Genomic DNA, 20,335 nt, shown 5'->3' with positions numbered 1-20,335 from the left:
GGGTCTTTGGTTGCAGTCACGTGCCTGTTGTCAACACTTCTGAGATCCCTGAAGCATGTTATGAGTTGAGTATAATGCAAACAGAAGAGTGGCTTGTGAACCCCATGTTCCTGTCACCTGAGCCCTCCGAGTTTCATTTATTGAAACTACTAGGAGAGGATTCCCCTTCCTCCCTGAGTCATGACTCCATGCCCGTTCCCTGTGGCTGCTGGTGTGTTGGCCTAAGTCCAACTGCTGCCATGTAACCCTGGACAGCTTCTCCAGAGTGACAGTCCAGCAAGCATCCCGGTAGACGTTCCAAAGAGCGAGCTAGAGAAAGCGAAAATTGTGTAGCTTGTCCTAATTCCAGAGAGAAAGAAGACAGAAATGCTGACAACATTTTTGGCGGCTAGATCCTCAGGAGACGATTTGCTCACGTGCGCTTCGCTGGTGGCTCAACCCCAGCAAGGTCCTCGAGGCCTCAGGGAGCACTCGGTCGGGTCAGGTCCGTCTCACAGCCCCACAGATATTCCCTCTCCACCGGCAGCAGAGCCGTCAACAACCTCACTGACCTGGAGACCCTTGGGGGTGAAACGCAGCCCTCTGTTCAGGAAGCATCACAGAAAAGAGGACAGACTTTGGGTTCAAATGTCGGCTCCACCTCGCAGCAGCAGTGAGCGCTGAGGAGGTGGCCGGGCCTCTGAGAGCTGGGGGTCCTCATTTGTGAGCTGAGGGTAATGACAGCTGCTTGAAGCTCGGGAGGAGGGCTGAGGCCCAGCACCGCCTTGCCCCTGGCACCTGGCGCAGGGGACACGCACCCCTGTTTCCTTCCCTCCTCTGCCACGATAGCTTTAGGATCCCACTTTGGTCCCCTCTCCAGATGTAAAACGCCAGTTAGGTCAAAGCCATCCTTTTAGGAAAAGGAGAAACAGTTAAGGGCAAGGTTGTACTTTCTTTGAAATTGCAGAGAGGATGTGTTTAGTGGCAGGTGGTTGGAACCGTAAGTAGCAGTTTCTTTTGAAGATGTAAAAAGATAGCTGAATCGCAAAGTTTTGTAAGTTGGCCGTGTCTCATAATGGGCGTCGTTTTGTTGTTGGGCAGTGCTTTCTCGCAAACCGTTTACAGTCAGAGCTGTGCTCAGGTTGTCCGGGAACCTGTTGGAATTCTGTTTTCCTATTGCTCCTGTGTCCCAGCCAAGCCACTTGTGCCGACAGTACCCAGCCAGGTCCTTGCTCTGTCTTGTGTCATCAGCATTTGCTTTACACAGTGCTGTGTAAGTGCTGTCCTTCCACTGGGCCACATCCTACGCAACCAATACGTGGACTTTACAACGTAGAGGGTTTCTCTGGCCTCTTTCTCAGTGTATAGGTGATGAGGGGAAATGGAGGGGCTTAAAGAGAAAAGATTATTTAGAACCGTGTTCCTGATACTTTTCCAACACCGAACTGAATGGAAGAGGTTACTTCCTCTTGAGTTATTATTTGTAAAGTGGCTCAAGCTTTCTTTCAGTACACACTATGATTTCAGGAAGGCATTCGTCCCCAGGGAAAGGTATCAATCTTCCGAAATGTGGTGCTTGGTGTTGACAAGGATCTGGCCCCTAAAAGGCCTCGAGACAGCTTGAAAGATGTGAATCGAGGAAGTGGCCTCTGAGTTCCCAAGCAGAGAGGTTCGTGCTGGGGCGCTCCCGTGTGGGTCCTAGGGAATGCTGCATTTGTAGTGGCCCCTAATTTGACCTGATTCATTGCTAGTGCTTAAAATCATTTTAGAAGAAGCCTTTCCGAACGAGTTGTGTATCGAGACCAGCGGTTTTCAAACTGTCTCTCTGAGACTGTGGGGCGGAGTGTGCGGGCCCCTTACAGGACTGGGCACACTGGCCCCAACCCCGGCTGAGCTGCATTCAGGCATGTCACATGCTGACCTCTCGCAGCTTGGAAATAGGGCACTAATTGCAAACTAATGCTGTGGCCCTTGGTGTTCCTGGCTCTACTGTGTATGGTTTCAGCTATTCCAAGCCAACTCACAGCATGGAGTAATCTGTGCTTTCGGTAAAGCACAGAGGTGAATAGCCTCGACAACTAGGCAAGTGGGTGGCAGTGGGTCCCTTGGCTGGCGTGTTGGCCCAGTTGACTGCCATCCTCTATGTCTCTGCTGGGCCTTGTCCTTCTCATCACTGCATACCTGTTTTAGGGGGAAATTGCGAATTCTAGTGAGATTTGTAATTTGGGGACTTGCTAACATCTGAGATGTGTCCCTCACAAATGTCTCGGGTCTCCTGTGAAAGGGCACGGGAGTCTGGACAGCTGGGTGGAATGCAGGTGCCGCGGCCCAGGAACTCTGTCCTGGGATGTTCCAGGCCATGTCGCCTCGTGAGCACATGAGGGAATTCTGCGTGGGGTACTGTCAGCTCTCAAATACTGCAAATGAAGAGATTTTCTTACTCCGGACCCTGGCCAGTATGATTACAGAAAGCAACCCATACGAAAAAAAAAGAAATCATGTCCCATTCTGTTCTGTGCTTTCAGATCTGCCCAAGACACGTGTTCCTGAGACTGTTGTGTTTGTAGAAAATACCATGCTCCGTAGTGGTTCATTAACTTGGGTCTGGTTTGGAGTTCTCTGTGCGCTTGCTAAACTCAGACACTGTGCCTTCCCGAAAACTATTCTGTTTAAAAAACAAAACAAAAAAGACATGCCGTTCAAGTATAGCGTTTGTCCCCAAGAGCAGAGTGACTACTTGATGTGCCGAACCCAGGCCCGTTATGCCTGTTAGGGGTGGCTTGGCTGGCAGGGTCTTACGTGAGTCCTGTCTGCTCTCTGGCTTTCAGTGTAAATAGGACCCTATGTGTTGCGCTTGCTAATACTGTGTTGTGCCCACTCTGTGGACATGAGAGAAAGACTGTGGATTGAAGACAAATGCACACAACACATAGTAACTTGTCAAAACAGGCATGAAAGCATTTAACGTCCCGCCAGATGCACATAAGGATTAATAGTTTCTCGTTTTATTTCTTTTAATTTTACTCACTTACCTTCCAGGTGGTTCTTTTAAGCAGCCAATTCCCGATTTTAAATACTTACCCTAGGAAAGGAGATAAAGCACATGCATCACCATGAAGATCTCTTGGAGGCCTGAGTCCTCCATGAGGCCAGGCTGGGGCCCCGGAAGTACTTCTTCCGGCTGCCTGTCCCCTCCGACCCGGACCCTTTCCCTTCCAGGCTTGCTGTCCCACGGGGCTGTGGGTAGGCGTTCCTGTCCAGAGAGCTCCAGTGGTCCCCTTTCCTGGGCATGTCAATTCTCTGCCACTAATTCATTTTGCAAATTCATTTGTGCAGCTATTTAAAAAAAAGAAAAAAGCTTCTGCTGAACTGGATGGCCGTATCGTCTCTCCTAGTTAGTTGTGAGGACAACTGAGGCCACCAGATTGAATTCGCTTTAAGCAAACTGGATCTATGAAAAGCAAAATTTAAAAGAATGGATGACTGTTCACTTTTCAAAAGGTTCCTTTGCCTTACAAGAAAGATTAACAAAAAGGTTTCTTTAAACACCGACTTCTTCCAGTATTCTAAAAATAAGATGGAATTAAAGCCCTGTGTTTCTAGAGCATATTTTATGCATCAAGTTAGCATGCCCAAAAAAAATGTATTAAAAGTTTTTCAAAGTTAACTTTTGAAATTATTAAAATTTGTTATCTGATAGGTTAGTTTTACTAAATAAATGTTAACTGTTACAGTGTCTATTCTTGGAAACCCAGAGTCAAACCTTGTAACCTTTAAGCTTGGAGGAGAGCTGTCTTGAGCAAACTGTCAAGTGCAGTTCAGTAGCACCTAGCGTCAGCCCCCGGCCTCCAGGCCACCAGGCAGCCGAGGTGATTCCCCTGCCCATGGAATGAGTGTCACAGGGCTTTCTTTTTTGCACAAATGGTCTAAAATGACTTAGGTGGGGCAAGTAGACTGAGACTTCCAAGATGACTATTTAGCGTTGTTTCATTTCAATCCTCCAGTTTTTCATTGATCGTTGATTGAGAAGCCTCGTGCCCAGGACTGGGAGTCTTACAACAGCAAAGACAGATTTTGGCTTTGCCCTCATGGAGGCTGCAGCCTGGTCTCCCCATCCTATAAACACGCCAGGCTGTCTTAAGGTTATAGAATGGCATCTTTGATAACCTGTTCTTTTCCGCTTTCTCTTTCTGCTTCTCGGCTTCTCTCCCACGACCTACCCCAAAGTTCAGCGTGTCAGGCTGTCAAAACACAGTCTTGTCAGGTCACACGTGAGTTTACAGAAAAAAAAATGTTTTTTGTTCCTCAACAAGGGCATAAGCTTTGACTTTTTAAAAACATGCAGATGTACTGATTCTCTCCTGTGAGTAGGAATGGCCTGGGTGGGGTGGGGCGTGTTGGGAGGTGGAGGAGGAAGGAGGAGAGGGTGGTTTGGCTGTTGGGGCCGGTGAGCAGGGTGGATGGAGGCGGGAAGGAGCCTGACCCTGTAATGGCCAGAGTGGTGTGGAGTGCGTGGTCAGCAGAATCACGGATGCTCTCGTCCAGGAGGAAGGTGAGGGCTGTGGGCTTCTCTCACGCACCCTTTAAGTCATCACAGAGGAGCTCACAGTTAAGGGAAGGAGGGAGAAGGTGATGGGAATGGGGCCGTCCCGGGGGGATGGACTAAGGCAGGCTAGTGACTGCACCTTAGCACCTGCGAAGGCAGCCGTAGGGCAGAGTGTTTCAATGGCTGGCCAAGCACTCTCGAGGTAGAGAAGAGAGGGAACAGCATGCCAAGCAGAGGGAACGGCAAACTTCAGCCTTGCTCCTGCAACCTAAGCAGCGATGAGCATTCCTGCCTCCTCTGTGATGGACACTTCCCGCACAGCCCCTCACTGAATCCCCACAGTTGGCCTTGGTGCTGGGTATTAATTGTCATTTTACAGTTGAGGAAACTCACAATAGGTAGTGAGCTTGTCCAAAGATTGCACACTTAATAAAGAGCAAAGTGAGAGATGCAGAGCTCAGTGAGTCGAATTCCAGGGTGCACATTTGTAACCAGTCTGCTGAGCCGCCGCTCCATAAATGAGTTTGCTGGAGGTGTCCTGCCAGACGCCGAGACCTTGGCCCTGGGACCCTGTGCCTTCCTCCCACCAGCTCACACGAGAGTGGTCTCAACACCTGTGAAAACAGCTCAGTCCATGATGGTCCCCAAGTCTGTTATATTTGCGTTATTCATGCCAAGTGGCATAATTTTTCAGGATTTGATATCTGACATATTGAATTAAGTGAATAAGGGATATTATAGGACAGGCAATGTGTTGTAGGACAAGATATCAGAGCATCAAGTAGATTTCCAATCTCTGCGTGCCCACGGGCAAGTGGGAAACCTCTGAGCTTCAGTTTGCTAGTGTTTAAAATGAGAATTTTGTACCCTGCAAATTCCTAAGGCCTGTTTTAGCACTAATGTGATCACTCTTTCTGTGCTGTTGGCGTTTCATAGCTTCTTTGGGGAATCTCAAAGATTGTATGCACAATACCTGTGTGGGTGTGACGCAGGAAACAAAACATGATCTCGGTTTCACAGAGGAAGCCTGGCTGTCCCCCATCATAGAAATAAACTTCCCTAATAGGAAATAATTGCCTTTATTTTATTTTAATTATTCTTACGCTTGGTACTTGGAAAGACTTGACTTCACGCTGTTCTAATCTAATGGGTTGTCGTTCGACACATTTTAAGTGGGTTTTTAACTGCAGAAGAATAAGACATTTAGCAAAAGATGTTAGAACATGTCTGCGCACACTGACTGCTGCTCCCCGATCTGTGCCAGCCGTCCTGCTCCCATGTGGGCGCCCAAACTAATCAGCTGGATGAGGCAGATTGGGTGCTGGCAGCGTGAATACCTCTGGCGCGTTCCTTGGACACGCCAGGGCGAGCTGGCTGTGGCTCAGATCTGAAAGTCTGTTTGGAAGGCCCTGGTTGTCTTGGTATGGCTGCGTCACCTGCTCCTTCAGCCCACTGGTGACTGAGCCAATGGCATTAGTGCTGGGACACATCACACCCTGGGTAGGTTTCCTTTCCACTGGCCCCCTCCTCGCAGCGATCAGAAGAGAGCAGGACAGCACATCTGTCAGCTTTGTGATCACTGGCAGCTCTGATGAGCGTTTTACTGGGAGAAGAAGTGAAGGTTCATTAAAAAGGGGTCCGAGCCTCTCTGTAATTCTGTCTTTCCCGGGTGTTCTCCCTGCCCTCTCCTTCTCGGCTGTAACTTAGAAGTGATTCTTCAGGCTGTAGGCAATTTCTAGCCTGACCAGAGGTCATGTGGAAATCAGAACACATTTACTTAAGGAGGAAAAATGCAAACTAGACCGCAGAAGACTTTACGTTGTGATTGAAATTACCTTCTGTTTCTCCATGGATTTAGCCTGACTGGTCATTTGTTAGAGGCGGCACTCTCTGCCTGGTCCTTACGACCCCGTCTTCTGCGGCCCTGTGAAATTGACGCTGAAGCCGGGCCACTATTTCTAGGGCCAGGTTTCTGTGACTAGGAAAGGATTGGCTGCTTGGGGAGCAGCTGGGCCTCCCCTGCAGTTCCGCCCCTCAGCAGCTGGGACACGTATGGGGTGGCCACTCACATGTCTAGTAGCTCAGGTATGGGGGCAGGAGCAGCCTGTGAGAGGAAAGGAGAATTTGGGAGTCAGGCACACGTAGCTTGAAATGCAGCCTCGGCCACTTCCTGGCTGTGTCATCTTGGTGAGACTACTGAACCTCTTTGAACCTCATTTTTCTCTTTTGCAATGTGGGGTCAATGACTCTACTTTGCGGGAAGTGAGATGTGTGTCAGTTCCCTGGAACCAATAGACCCCCAGTGAGTGACCACCATGCACGGAGCACCTCTGTGCAGGTTTCCCTTAGTTGTGCCCACTTTCTAACAGAATCACCCTAGCTGCATTTCAAGATTAAGGACAGTTGCAGCAACTACATCACTACGGCAATTTGAGCTGCAGAAAACTGGTTACTTCCAGGTATGACTTCCACCTCGAGGCACTGCTGTGTCTCCGTTTATTAAAAGAAAGAAAAATTATTCTTTGCACCATGTTCTCATTGAAAAGTGGCATTTAGGGCCTCCCACTTTTCATTTATTATAAAATTATGCCCAGTATTATGGGGATTTGGGGACACACTGATGACGGTAACAAAGAGTGATCCCCAGATGGCCGAGAATGCATCTCTGCACAAAAACTCTCTCGCTATTTAAGGGGTTTGGAACAAGCCACCTGTCTGGAATGTCTGCTGAGTGGAAAGTCTCCGGGGCAGTGGGGTTTCTTTGTGAGCCTTACAGATGGGCCTCCCTAGTGTGCATGACCCCTCTGCTCGGTGACTCCGAGTGTCCACAGTGGGAGCAGCTGTGGGACTAAAGCCAACACGGCTCTGAGTTCCAGCTCTGCTCTTTACCCGTTTCTTGATGGAAACAGCTCTATGTATTTTGCAGGGTATTCTTCATAAGGCACTTAATATGTAAGGGGTAATCGTAGTAACAAAAATACATAGAAGAGATGAGTCATACTAATAATAAGTAATGAATCCATCGATGTTCAGCGTTACCGGCTGGAGAAAGCATGTAGAGAAGAAAGAGCCCTGGCCGGGAGTCAGAAGACCTGGTTCTCACTCCCTCTTAACAACTTGGTGACTCACATACATGCCGTTTAACACGGGACAGGTCACACCTCAGCTGCCTCGTGTGTAGGCTGGTTCCCCGGGATGAGGACCAGAGAGTTCATAAACGTGAACGGGCTTTGGAAACTAAAGCACTCGCCAAATGCAGGCTGTGAGACCGTGATTTCCATATCTCTGTATCGTTATCTGCACACGTACTTGATGTTTACTTTTTAATATTCACCATCGTCAGTGATGGATCATTTCACATCCAGTTACAGCCGTTCCATCAGGCAGGTAGGATATATCCCAGCTAACACATCCCAGAAAACCACGGTCATAAAAATACTTGCCAGAATTCCATAATAAATTTTACTTAGTGTTTGCTTCAATTTCAAGTTCATTTGTCAAGACAGAAATATTAATAGTTATTTCTGCGGGCAAAAAAGAAACACAGAAATTTGGTCTCTGTTGGTACGTGTGCGTGTGTTGATAAATCGTTCTTGCGTGTTCTTTACCCCACAACGTGAGCAAATGTGTGTCTTTTTCCTTTTATGCTGGATGCTGGTCTCTGTGCCTTTTACCACACAGATGCTGATTTGCTCTCGACAACAACCCCATCCTGTTACAACCTGGCACATCTTACCCAGACTTCAGAAAATGGCTCTGTAATGTTAGACTGAGTTTATTTTTATTGTCGTTTTCTTTCCTGAGTAACTTTTAAGTCAGTGTTTGAAGGATAAACTCATTGGCGAAACACTCAGGATAATCCAAACTGATAGATGGTATCTTGGTGCCAGTTTTGCTTTGTTTTGCCACATTTCACAAAGTTGGATCTCCCCTTCTGCCAAAACTCAGAACGAAAGGTGAAAAAATTATTCAGCCATTTTTCTTGTCACACATGATAGCCAGCGGGCCTTCAAAAATATGTAATACACTAATATTGTAGCAAAGTGTGATATGACGTAACAGAACATAAATAATAAATGGCTGCTTTGGCATCATCTAAGTTTTACCAGCCACAGAGGCATAAAGAGCAACTCAAAATTGCTAAGTACAGTTTTTCAATTACTGAAGCTTATCATTATGTTACTAATGGGAACTACCCCAAATTTCCAAATATTTAACCTAATTCCTGGTTGTACCTATGGCAGCTGTGAAGGTCACGTTACGTTTTCTAGCCCCAGTCTATTATCATTTTTAACAGGATCTGGCGAGGTGGTTTAGCGTAATGGTTTAAAGCATCAGGTTGAGGGTCTGACTTCCTGTGTCCGGATCCCACCTCTGCTTACCAGATGTGTGTCCTGGTAATGGTATTTGACATAATTACTTAAACTCGTCCAACTAGTTGAATTTTACGGCTATGTAGTACGCTCTTACAGACTGCTTCCAGGCTATTGTCGTTATTAATGTGTTTTTCAGCTTTTATAGAATTCATAATTTAAGAAAACAGGCAGATACCAAAAAAATGACATCCTTAGATCAGTAAAAGATGTGGAAATGTGTATTTTCAGAATTTTATGCCCATATAACTTCATCACATCATCACTTTAAGAAAACGTTAATGGCCTTCAGATGCTGAAGGATATTTTGAGATGTCCTTGGATGTTCAGCTGGTTCTCAGCTCCAAGCTGAACGAGGACCACAGGCAGCCCACTTGTAGGTGTTTCGTGAGCCAAACCATGGCCGCTGACTGACGTGGTTCTCCCTGGTGGTGCTGTGTGAGGAGCTAAGGGGGCAGGGCTGCATGGGCCCATCCGTGTGGTTGGGACAGCCTCCTGGTTAGATCTCATCCGCTGAAGTCCTCTTAGGCTCTGTGTGCGGGAACCAAGGCCCAACGAGGTGAGGGGACGTCATTAGGTGCTGGTGGAATCGCATCTGGAGTCTGGGGGGGTCTCTCCTGAACCATTCCAGCACGAGGACAGAGATGAACACTGCATACTCTGGTTTCTTCCTGCCCTACTGGAAGAAGACATGACATTTTAGAGCACAGAAATTCATCAAACATATGAAACATTTGCTATTGTTTTGACACCATCTCGTCTTTAGGAATTATCTTGGAAAAAAAACTAGGAGAAGTTATTCCGTTTACCAGTGATGACCAGTTATTGTTCCTTTTGTCAACAGGCAAGATGATGAATGAAGTTCTGGCAGCTCCCTGTGTCCCAGGCCTTGTAGAAATAAGTGAGACGTGCTCCAAAGCTCTAATGTGCGCCGCATCGGATCTTGTGTAAGGAAGCCTTAAAAGGAACCCGCCGTTACCCTATTGAGAAGGCTCTGTGCTCTCAGGCATTGTTTCTGATTGATTCCAGAGGTTGCCAGCATGCCTCCCTGTATTACCTGTTGGAACAGGTTTAATTTTATAAATTTTAAACACAAACTCTATGAGTTTCTAGTTCATAATTGTTCTTTTTGAGGATCCACTCAGACGAACAGTCGTGCATCCGTAAGAGATACGCATTCCCACTGGACCAGAACTGATTGGGATATACAAGGCAGCAGACTCCATCTGTAGCACCATCCGGTACCAGTGATGGGAAGGAGAGATCGCAAGGAAACCGCTTGGGGGGAAAAGTCGCACGGGGTCGGAACTACAGATTTACTAGAACCAGTAAACCAAGGCTTTTTTCTTGAACACAACATGTAGACTGTAGTTCTTGACTGGTGGCTTCAGTCCATTAGTATCAGTCATCTCCTGGGACACGCAAACATTGACAGTTTAAGCTTTCACTGAAAAAACCCGCAGCTTTGAGAAAATCCAGGGTTCGCTATTGTCTTCCGGGGGTTTCATTCCAGCTTTCGTGTCCTTCTGTCACCAACATCAGGCACCTAGGTGGTAAAGGAGAAGCCTACTGGGGGTGGAAGGAGATGACAATGAACGGGCATATTACGTTGTATTGTAAACATACTTTATAAGTACATTTCTTATTAGCTTCTTATTCAGGCAGAAATTATAAAAGTTTACATGTCCAGACCAGGATTTGTTTTGGAAATGATCAGTGTTCACAATACCTGTAGGGAAAAAATATATATACAGAAATTCAAATACGAGCACTCTTTACACCTAAAAGAATATTTTTATCATTCTTTTATTTGTTTTGGCTCTGTCACAAATTAAAGTGCTTGGAATGCTGTAGTCTGTGGTCTTGAAATTTAATCAATGAGAACCTAACATTTTCACAGTATGCTGTCACTTTGGACATTCACAATAAAAACTGAAACTACTCTGGGTTGTCAGTCGTTTACTTTGCTGTGTAGCTTATTGCATCTTTTGTGGTTCATGTATGTCTAGCAACCAAGCAATTTGTGTCGCCATATATCTGGACATAGAGAGGCATACATAGTTCAGGCCTTTCACAGTCTCTTGTGTTGAATCACTGTCAATTTCTGTATTTGAACAACCACTCTGTTATTTGCGAAAAAGCTGAGATAGTTTTGAATGCCATGTCTTTTTGATTATGCATTCTACGACGTGGATTAAAGAAATTCCAGAAGACTGTACCTTCCCTTTCTTCTGATTATACTATATTATCTGTTAGATTGATTATTATATAATGCATTTTGATTATTATGTATTTTCTACTAAATAAGTAGAAAATCGGAGAAGGCTCTGGGTAATAGCCTTTTCAGTGGCATCTTTTTTTTTTTTTTGACTCTGCCCAGTGTGATGTAGTATATTTTTATGTATTTCACAGTATTGTAGAAATTAATTTAAACACTCCAGAGAAATCCAAATGCATGAGCCTGTATCGAAACCTTAGACCTTGCTTGGCACTTTCACTGAATTTGATATAGAAATAAGAAAAGATCCCTTTCCTCCTATTCTTTTGTAACTAAGCCTGCAGTTGGCAGATATATCACTCATCTAGCTCCCGCCTGCCCCTACCACGTATAAAAGCAACAGCATGGATTTGGGGAGTAACATGGACATTGTAGTGCGTATGTGAGCAAATAGTTCTGGAATCTTAAATTAGAAAAGAAAACCAATAGGAAGATCTGGGCTTCTTTTCCGTGGGTGGGGTGGGGGGAGAAAGCGGAGAACAGCGAACAAACTTAAAAATGGGATGGTTCCTTCAGAGCTGAGTTTGTATGCAGTGTGGACACTTAGCTGGAGGTGCATTTTTAATGATCGGGTGGACAGCCAGGCCCCATCTGTTAGAAGAGTAATCTTTATAAAAACCCCAAGGCGCCGTAGTAAGGGCAGAGGTTGCTGCTTTTGTTCCCTGGATGAATTCCCATTTCCGAAGCCTCCACTGCCCTCTGCCCGAGCATCTAGACAAGCTCTCTGTGAAGCAGCATAAATATGTAACAGGCCCCATATTCCGTCGCAGCCTCCCTCTGCGGCACAGGAGAGCTTTCGCAAGCCATCGTCTTTAGGCACTTACGACAGGTTGAGCAGGCTTTAAAAACAGTATTTGGTGACTTTGACAAAGTGAAGCTATTTGGTATTTGCACTGTTAGAATCCTTGATGTGGGTGGTTGGGTTTTAGAAATCAATACTGGCCTCTCACCTGAATTCTAGTACCCAAATCTCATTCAAAGGAGATAGGAGGTCTTAAGCCATTTCTTTGTGGTTAATAAATTCTTCAGAGAGGGAAAAAGAACATCTGTTTCTGAACGGTCTCTGCCTAGGAATTGTACATAGATGATGACTTTTATCCAAGACAGTTTGTGCTTTAAATGACAGAAGAATGAATATAAGCAGTTAAGAAAGTGGTCACGTTCGATGCGTTAGAAGAAAGCCTCTTTCCATTTGTTATTAGTAATTTCTCTAAGTCCATTGTTTCTGCCTCCGTTTGGTGAAATTGGGGCATATACCACACTGTTATGGTGGCATCAAATCAGATCATTTTTATGGCTGGGCTTTCCCTCACAGGACTGCTGAACAATTACCGGGAGAGATGCCTGGCGCAGTGTTTAGACTGGGTTCTATTTAGTGTTTCATAAATACTAACCGCACTTTTTAGTCTCCGTGAGAAATGTTATGTTTACTGCTCTTATTTCTTCTGAGGCACACATCTCTTTCAAAACATTTTTAAACATATCATAGAAAAAGACTCTACCCGTCGGCGACAAGGAAAAACAAAGAAGCGCATTTTCACACATTCTTGTGTTATTGCAAAAACAAATTTTTTAACCCAAAAATATACAAACAGATCAGATGGCGATTATTATAGCCAGTTTAGGAAAGACGATTATAAACTAGAAAAATGTATATGTACATTTTAACTAAACTTTTCTTATGTACAAGCTCAAGTACTATACTCAACTGTACAGAGGGTGCCAAAAATATGTATACACAGTTTAAGAAAGGAAAAAACTGTATTAAAATTGTGGTACTCAATATATACTGATAACAAAAGATGAATACAAGTCATGTGTACACATTTTTTTGGCACTCCCAGTATTTTCTAAAACGATACCATTCATACTGTTAATACAAGTTTTAAAATCCATCAAAGACTCCATAGGCCTAGAAATAAATGTGGCTTTCCAATGGCTACAACATCAGCTTATGCAATTGGGAACTAATCTGAATACACCTTTTACAATTTTGCCTGGGTGGTCATGGGTGAGGAGAAGACAATTATTGAGTAGAAGCAATTGCTATTCAAAAGATTTTTAAAAATTGTTATGAAAATGGAGCCAAATTCTCATTTTATGTCTTCATAAAGGACCTTTCATGAAGACTTACATTTAGCATTTCCCCCACAATGTCAGCAGGCTAAGGAAAGAACCACAGCAAACAGACACCCACGGGGCACGTCCCTCCTTCTCGTTGCGTGGTGCCCCTCCTTTCATTACTGGCGGGTACGGGAGAAAAGCTAACGAGGAAAAGGAAGTCATTTTTGCCAGAAACGCCTGTGTTATGCAGAGCTTTCGTTTGCCCGTGTAGCTGTAATGCCTGGGCACACTTCATGGGACCAGAGGCCGTAGCAGAGTGACCAGAGTCCACTTAGTCACAGAGAAGCAAAACTACCACAGACGAGGCCTGGCTGAAAACTGCCAGGCTACTGCGGGGAAGGAGAGGCCGGCCTGGGGTTCTGCAGTTAGAGCCAGAGAGCAGCCTCCCCCCCGCAGGTCACCACCAGCCCCAGGGACCCAGGCCCCCACTGCTGTGCAGTGTTCCATTAAACCACAGTTCTACTTACAATCCGATGAAAAGCCTGGCCACAGCCGAGGGCCCATCTCCTTCACACGATCTAACTCCAGCGCACAAGTCTGGCTTTTCATTAGAATCTTGTACGTTTGTCTCCAAATACCAACACTCTTTCATCCACCACATGCGTATTTAGGGCTTGCTAAATGCCTGGGACTGTGCTGACATCAGGCGGAGCCGTGAATGACTATTCTGCCTGTGCACACAATTAGGATCTGCAGATGGAAAAGGAACTCGGGTGTGCACTGTATATTGAACAAACTCAACACAGAAGAGGCTCACGTAGGCAGACATAAACCAGCTGTTTCCCTAAAAATGACGAGTTGTGTTTTTTGTTTTTTTTTAACTTTCCACTATAGAAAAAAAACAAACATTCTTACAGGGTTTTTTTTTTTTTTTTTTTTTTTTTTGTCTTTTCTAATCAGTAACAAATTTATTAATTTATTTGGTTTTGAGCATCTTGGCCTTATTTTTACATACACTAGTGAACCATTCCGATTCAAAAGTATATTTCCAGAGACTTGATGGGGTTTCAGTGGCCTAGCAGCAAAGTTCCCTGGAGCGAGATTTCACAAATACCTTCTCCAGTTGGACATTCCCTGCAGCAGACCCTAAAAAGGACCCATCTCTTTCTAAACCTCTAAATCTCAGCAAGGAAACAAGTACCACCATGAGGGCTGCTGTTCAATTCAACACGAAACGAGACGAGTTTCAACTCTTAAGTGGAAGGAAGGGAAACCTCACTGCTCTCCAATGCAAGGACTTGGGCTTCACAACCTTTAGAAAATTATAAACAGAGCACAAGAAGCTATTTCTACTATCAAACCACTAGAATCAAGAGTTTCTTGAGAGATCTCTCCCATTAAAAAAAAAAAAAAAATTTAGTGGAATAAGAACGGAGTATAACTTGTGAGTGGGCAGAATGCATAGAAAGTTATTCTTAGTCCATAGTAAGTTTGATTTTCCTGGGGCCATTCTCATGCTATACAATTGACAGGGTTGGTTTTCCCAGATCTCCGTCATAGGAAACGGATGCATAAAAGTAGCGCTGACTCAATGTGTTTAGTCCAGTTACATTGTGCCTGGAAAGATATTACTGTTAAATACAACAGAGGAAAACAAAACCAATAGAAAACCAGTGAAATGTGGATTTCATTCACCATTAGCGCCTACCTTCCTCTGAGGTAGAAGGATGGGTCAGATCTAAATACAGGAGTTTACCTAACTGGTATACACCACTTATAATATGTAGGTTTGCTTTGGAAACTCAAGCATTTCCATTCAGTGATGACCGCTGTAGATGCCTGGTAATACTTGTTACTTACAAGAAAGTAAAGTATTGACTCGAGTAAAAGGATGACCACTACCAAATCATTTGCTGATTATCCTGTCTTGGACTTCAGCCAAGACATAAGCAGTAACGTTCTCTGAAATTCAAATTCTACTTACCATCCAAGTCATTCCTCAGCATGCTTAACTGGACCATCAAATTTTCCAAGCTGAGGTTCCACAAGATAACATCACAATAAACTTATTTCTTAGCATAGTAGGAAATTGAGGCTTTTCCAGCCAACCTCCAGTTTTTAAGGACTTTGAATCGATTTCTTAAATGCACCAACACAAGTGTCCTACTTGATATAACCCTACGAAAAGGCCAAAGGAGGGCTCCCCAGGCCAGCCTGGGGGCAGTGGGCAGGGCCAGTCACAGCTCTGTGCTTGAAGAACCAGCTTCTAACATACGCAGACACGAACTAGACAGTCACTCTCCCAAAAGCTGAGCAAAAAGGACCTGACTTCAGAGAAGAGCTGTGCTGAGTGTATTTTATTTCATCCCTTAAACACGGCGTCACTAGAACCAGCACTCTGTTTGAGTTGTCTAGGCTCGCACCCACCAAGTTCTTTCCCTTCCCGCATTTCTTCCATTGCCCGTAGGGGAAAACAGGCTCCCTCGTTGTGGGGGCAGAGCCCCAGAAAGAAGTTTCCAGGCTCTTGGCCTCACATAGACAGGTGTTGGCTCAGGTAGTAAATGGCCGTCAACTGTGATTGCATGGCCATCAGCTGTGGCTACTTGGCCGTCAGCTGTAACCAGTGAACCATTGGCCACTAATATAACTGCTGTGGCTGTGCTAGCAGAGAGAGGAAGAACGGGGGCTAGCAAGAAGATGGTGGCTGGGCTGGCAAGCATGGATGGCTGGTTGCGGACAGTGTGGATCCAGCCTCCAGTGAGCGTATAGTGCCGCCAGAGAGAATATAGTGGTATGACTCCCCTACTTATGGCTCCGTGGGTGTTCCTTTTTGGCCTCACTGTATCCTGCGTTCTTGTGTGGGGAGCGGGAGCTGAGACCCCGCAGGCCGCCCTGCATTACAAATGGCGCAGTGAGCAGGGTCTCCCGCATGACAAATGGTACAGCGAGCAGGGTCTCCCGCATGACACTCATTCAGATGTGTCTCTTCAGCTCCTCTTAGCTCAGTCTTCAGTTTGCTCCAGTTTTCGTTCCCTGCTCTTGAGTTGCACTTGGGTTACTTGGTAAATGTTCGCAGCGGAAGATGCTGCCAGGTGCAAACGGTGGTTCCCAAACTGGTCTGCACATGAAAATCACCTGGGAAGCTTCAAAAACATGCCCATGCATGTCCCTCCCCCAGAGATTGTGGTTTCTAGGGTATGCCCTGGGTGTTGGGGGTTTTAAAGGATCCTAACATGCAGACAAGTTTGGGAACTGCTGAGCTAGAGGGGAGAAAGGACAGGTGTGCTAAGCCGGGGCCTGAATCCTAGCTCTGAGTCCTATTAGTTGTGTAACTTGGGGCAAGTTGTTCAGCCTCGCGGAGCCATGGTTTCCTCGTCTGTAGAGTGGAGATGATCGTGCCAGTCGTGTGCTCATCTGTATGGTGAAAATACTGTTTACGTTACGTGATTTAGCCACAGCACATGCAACGTGTGTGCACAGGAGATGGTGGCCGCCATTACTTATCTCTAGGCTAAAATAAAGCTTCATCCATTCCAAAGACAAGGAAACGCACCTCAGATGATTAAGTGACGTCAGCATCATGAAAGGAAAAACAAGTCGGGTGACAGCCAGGCTCACTGCCTCATGGGATGCTTTCCTGGTTTTTCTCGGACAATTGAATTTTCCCTCTATTGCTAGGTTGTTGGAAGGAATGACGGAACCTTATACTCAGAGATAAGGCTTTTGTGTCGTTAGGTTCCCAGGATGGGTGAGTCGGCTTGGGGCTTTGTGAACAGGATCTGCTTGGCAAATCAATCCGAGAAAAACTGGGAAGTAGATGCTTTTGAAAAGGCCAGCTTGATTCCATAAGTTTGGTGGGCATCTCTGCTGAAGGTACCTCATCTCAGCCCCAGGCACATAACATCCCCAAAGACAGAAGTGAAGGGGAGAGGGCTGAGGCTGTTATGGGCTCCCCACACCTCGCCTGTCTGTTCCTCCGTCCTGAGACTCTAAAACCTGATTGTATTTTTAATCTAATAAGTCACTCTTTTGCTCCTCCAATCTTTTAAAATGTATCTGTTGTCTTGCATTCACCCGCATAAACAAAAATTAACTTCATTAAGAAAGAACCACAAACACAGTGCCTATTGGGACGAAGGTGATTCCTGCAGGCAGGCTTGGGGGAGGACAGAGTGTCTGTATTGTTTTGCCCCGTGTAGCCCTGGGGAGGGTGGGGTGGTCTTTTGTGGAGAGGTGAAGGAGGGAGGTGAGTGGTGATTTCCCCCATGATAGACTCACAGAAGGATAGAGTGTCAGAGCTGAAAGGAACCTGAACAATCAGCTGAACCCCGCGGGTCCGTCCCTGTGAACACACTGAAATTATAGGCAACGTCGTAGGCATATTGAAATGTTTCCTTGATGAGGGCCATGGCTTTTCATCAGATTTGCAAAGAGCTTGGTAACCCTCCAACACTTAAGGACCAATGCGATTAGTAAGGAAGCCGCAACAAAGGAAACCCTTCCAAGTCAGGCAGTAGGAGCACGAGACTAGGACGCAGGTGGCCACACTTTTCCCCACCCTCCACTTCCCCAACTTTGTAGCAAGCCTTAAGCAGCGATGGTGGGTAGGGGCTGTTTAAGCCACAGGTTCAGTGAATCCCCCTGGATCAGCCCAAGTCAGACAGTGCCAATGCTATGCAGAAGGAGGTTTCCATTTTTCTTTAACTGAGGACATTATGTGTCCTAAGGCACTAGGAGGAAGGCAGGGCTGTTACAGCTGTTGAACATTCTCACTATTTTAACCTGCAATGAAGAAGCAGCCTGGCTCAGAGTCCCAGCCGGAGTCTGGGCAGTCAGGCCTAAAGGAACTCAGGCCACCAATTGTGAAAAGGAGGCGTCTTCGCCTGTTTGGGCGGCTATAACAATACCACAGACTGCGTGGCTTACACACAATGGACATTTATTTCTCACAGTTCTGGCGGCTGGGAAGCCAGGATCAAGGCGCCGGCAGATTGGGTGTCTGGTGAGGGCCACCTTCTCACAGTGTCCTCACCCGGGGAAACGCAGAGAGCAGCTCTCGGGGGTCTTTTCTATAAGAGCACTGATCACATTCCCGAGGGCTCTGCCCTCATGACCTAATCACCCCCCAAAGGCCTCCAAATACCATCACATCGAGGATCAGGTTTTTAAACTGAAGAATTTCAGGGAGCATACAAACATGGTCTATAGCAATAGACAAAGGCCTAAAGGAGGAAGGATGGTTAGCATTTTCTTTTCTCTCTTTTATGTAATTTTGTTTCCACGTGGGCTCATTGGCCAAGCAGAGGTTTGGCAGGATGAAGGAATTGGACAATTATCTGTGGGACTCTCTTAAACTGCTGACACCAACAGGACCACTTTGACAATTAGAGGGAAAACTATGACCACACAGGGCTCGCTTGTTGTGGTCTGATCTGTAGGTGGGAGGAGTTTGTGGGATTCACTGTGAGCACCGATGGGAAAGGCTTTGGGAGGACCCCCACTCTGCCCAGGGGAGGGGACTACCTAGTGGTTAGCAGTTCAAGCTGCGGAATCAACTTTGCCTGGATTTAAAAACTCAGCTCCATCACATGCTAGTGTTTAACTTTATCATCCTCTCAGCCTTAGTGTCCCATCTGTAAAATGGGCACAACTCTGACTACTTGGCTAGGATGACAAAATGAGAAAAGACTTGTAATTTTTTGTCTCACAGATCCCACCCGTTCATCGTGTTGGCTCTTCTGCTTTGTGAAATCATGTTGTCACTTTATATTACGCAAAGTTAATGCTATCAACTGCACTATGAAAGAATCGGGCCTGAGCGCTCAATGTCAAAGTCTGTGATGTAAAGAAAAAATCTTGAATGATCACCTTTGGTTTACCTTCCATATCAGCTGTGGTGTCATATGACTGATCTCTGACTTTTCTTTCTCTGTTTTTTAATTACCCAAGTAGAAAAGAATATATCCTTGTTAGAAATTATTCCAACAGGCATAGAAATTTATAGCGTAAAAAAGGTGACTGGTTCACATTTTTTCTGAAACAGTTGCTAATAAACTTTCTAAGTAAACTGCTCTGGCCGAGCCCTGCATGTGGTAAAACCTAGAAAGTGTATTTGATGTGTATTTATTTTTTCACGTGGCCTATTGACTTAGCCTCGTGCCATGGTTTTCTTGTGACAGATGTTTGAAAATTTTGTAGCGAAGGAAACAGTATTTCGACAGGAGTGTTTCCTCCCTCGCGTAGTTTCATAGCTGCTCTAGCAATGTTGGGCACAGGAGGCAGACTTTGGCAGGAAAGGAAGGCCCATGTCCCATGTGGGGACATGGAGGGAAGGAGAGGGGAGATGCAGACTGCTCTGGGGGACAGTTCTGCTTGGAGGCAGAGTATCTGGTGATACGGTCGCTGAGGACCAAGGTTCTCCGCCCTACCCACCCCTTCCAGAGAGGGTAGGGAAGTTAAACACTGCAACTTTGTGCAAATGACAGAAGGGGACCCTTCTACCCCAAGGGTACACAGCATGGTGAGAGGAGCACAGCTGAGTTCCAGCCCCTGCTCAACCCCTCACAGGTGCTCTTGTGCAGTATGCAACTTGCACAACTGTGCTCAGCAGTGCAAGGACAGACCCGAGAGTTCAGACATTCCACCCCAGCCGGGAAGAACAAGGATAATACTGAGCGGCCAGGATCCTGCTCACTTATGCCCAGGTTTTGGAGGGATGGTGAGGTGGAGGGGACAATCCTTGGGAGATGGAGAGGTTAGGGACAGTCCTTTTCGAAAGTTGGAGAATGTCTCCTTCCAGCTTTTCTAGGGCTCTCTGGATGTTCTCAACCTCTCTAGTCCCTGTCTCCCCTCCCTATTGGGTGCTCTCTCAATTTCTTCCCCCATACGGGCTCTGCTCTCCCTCTCAGTCCTCTCACTCCCTACCTGCCCCCTAGTAGCGTGACCGTGGCTTCAAAGGGCCACACAGTGACCTCTCCATGGGTGGGACTGGAGGAAGCTCATCTAGAGCCTGGCACAGGGGACACCAAATCTCAGTTCCCCGGTGCCCAGCCGGTTACGGGGCCTCTGGTGTGTGAGGGGTAAGTGGGGATGAGG

At 46.1% G+C, this 20,335-nt stretch overlaps 1 protein-coding gene across 12 annotated transcripts in view; it reads left to right on the top strand.

Moving 5' to 3' along the window:
* Positions 1-20,335, top strand: part of SCAF8 (SR-related CTD associated factor 8) — a 200,964-nt gene that overhangs the window by 132,843 nt on the left and 47,786 nt on the right. For 3 of the 12 annotated variants that reach the window (XM_074333733.2, XM_019749246.3, XM_088795353.1), the window contains one exon: positions 9,743-10,840. The exons of the other annotated variants lie outside the window; for them this stretch is intronic. The gene's annotated coding sequence lies outside the window, so the exon portion shown is untranslated. Of the gene's footprint in view, positions 1-9,742; positions 10,841-20,335 lie in introns of those variants that run through there. 12 annotated transcript variants of the gene reach the window in all.

Source organism: Rhinolophus sinicus, chromosome 2 (genome assembly GCF_057876585.1).
Source record: "Rhinolophus sinicus isolate RSI-liver-muscle chromosome 2, RSI-T2T, whole genome shotgun sequence".
In the NCBI taxonomy this organism is placed as follows: Eukaryota; Metazoa; Chordata; class Mammalia; order Chiroptera; family Rhinolophidae; genus Rhinolophus; species Rhinolophus sinicus.
This window is presented reverse-complemented; position numbering and strand designations above follow the sequence as displayed.